Below are 2,442 nucleotides of genomic sequence, written 5' to 3' on the forward strand. Positions count from 1 at the left end.
GAAAAAAAAAAAAAAAAAAAAAAAAAAAAAAAAAAGCTGGAGGCATAACAGTACCTGACTTTAAACTATATTACAAAGCTATAATAACCAAAACAGCATGGTACTAGCATAAAAACAGACACATGGATCAATGGAACAGAATATAGAACCCAGAAATTAACCCATATGCCTACAGCCATCTGATCTTTGACAAAGGCACCAAGTCTACATACTAGGGAAGAGACTGCCTTTTCAACAAATGTTGCTGGGAAAACTGGATAATCATATGTAGGAGAATGAATCTAGGCCCATATCTTTCAACATATACCAAAATCAACTCAAAATGTATTAAAGAATTAAATATACACCCTGAAACAATAAAACTCCTTAAAGAAAACATAGGAGAAACACTCCAGGAAACAGGAGTGGGTACAGAATTCATGAGTAGGACCCAAAAAGCACAGGCAACTAAAGGTAAAATAAACAAATGGGATCATATCAAACCAAAAAGCTTCTGCACAGCAAAAGAAACAATCAACAGAGTAAAGAAACAACCAACAGAGTGGGAGGAAATATTTGCTAAATATACATCTGACAAAGGATTAATATCCAAAATATACAAGGAACTCAAACAACTTTACAACAAAAAAACCCAAATAATCCAATTAAAAAATGGGCAAAGGAGCTGAACAGACATTTCTCAAAGGAAGATATGTGAATGGCCAACAGACACATGAAAAAATGCTCAACATCACTCAACATCCAGGAAATGCAAATCAAAACCACACTGAGATACAATCTCACTCTAGTTAGGATGGCTAACATCCCAAAGACTGAGAATGATAAGTCCTGGAGAGGTTGCGGAGAAAAAGGAACTCTCATACACTGTTGGTGGGGCTGCAAAATGGTGCAACCTTTATGGAAAATGATTTGGAGGCTCCACAAACAATTACAGATAGATCTCCCATATGACCCAGCTATTCCACCGTTGGGAATATACCCAGAGGAATGGAAATCATCATACCGAAGAGATACCTGTATTCCCATGTTTATTACAGCACTATATACAATAGCCAAGAGCTGGAAACAGCCCAAATGTCCATCATCAGATGAGTTGATAGGGAAACTGGTATATCTACACAAGGGAATACTACTCTGGTATAAAAAGGAATGAAATACTACCATTTGCAACAACATGGATGGACTTAGAGAAAATTATATTAAGTGAAACAAGTCAGGCACAGAAAAAGAAATACCACATGTTCTCACTTATTTGTGGGAGCTAAAAATTAATAGATAAATAAACACACAAACAAATAAAGGATGGGGGGAAGAAGACAGAATAACCACAAAAATTCCTTGAACTATTTAAGCCAAGTGCACAGATACGATGTGGGGGGGTGGGGAGGGGGTGGAGAGGAACGGGTAAAGGGGCATGAAAATCAAGTACAATGTATTTTGAGAAGTAAAATAAAATAAAATAAAATTAAAAGAAAATAAAACAGATGTTCTGTTCTTTCACTGCATTTTAATGATAAATGCTTTTTGGGGTTTGCTTTTGTTGATTAAAAATAATTTAATTTTGGAAAACAAGGTGAAGAGATGATGGTACTTATTTGTTTTCAATTAAAAGTTTCCCCAATTTTTCATTGTTTATTTGATTCTTCTTTTTTTTATGAGTGACTCAATATAGGGGTGAGCCCTTCCATCATCTGTATAAATTAAAAGTCAGCGATTAGATATAGAGATAGGGCCTCAGATGCATTAACACTTACTGTGTGCCAGGTACAATCATAAGCGCTTTTCATTCATTATTCCATTTTTTGTCTTTACAACAAAATTTATGATATTGGCACTATTATTATTCACATTGTATGGTTAAGAAAACTGAAGCTTAAATATGTGAAAACCTGTTCCTTTAGCAGGCGGGACAGCTGCAATTCCAGGTGTTGTGACACAAGAGCCTATACTGAGCCTAACCTTTAACCTACATAATTTCCTATGCCAGCCTAAACTTTATGAAAAGATTTGCTTTTGCAGCTGTTTTAGCTACATATCGAGGTGTGTTTTTAGACCATGATGCTGTAATGATTAATTATACTTATTAAAGAAACATTTGGGCAACAAGCAAAGATTATGATGACATTGACAGTGTGTTATATTGGAAATGACACTGAACTACTGGCCGTGTGACCTTGGCCCAGTCATTTAACCTACATGGACCTCTATTTTCCTCAGCTGTAATATGACAGGGTTTCAATAAATTATTTCTTAGGGCTCCTCTGATTCTATGAAGGTAATAATAATAACAATAATAAAATCTGATAAATTTCTGAGAATGAACGTTAATGCAATTAAAAAAGAATAAGACATCAACCTTGAACTATAACTCACTGGGCAAATTCTTTCTTTTTTTTTTTTTTTTGTCTTTTTCCATGTCCGGCAACGGATCGCAACCCTCAG

The sequence above is a fragment of the Galeopterus variegatus genome, unplaced genomic scaffold (genome assembly GCF_000696425.1).
Source record: "Galeopterus variegatus unplaced genomic scaffold, G_variegatus-3.0.2 Scaffold6131, whole genome shotgun sequence".
Classification (NCBI taxonomy): Eukaryota; Metazoa; Chordata; class Mammalia; order Dermoptera; family Cynocephalidae; genus Galeopterus; species Galeopterus variegatus.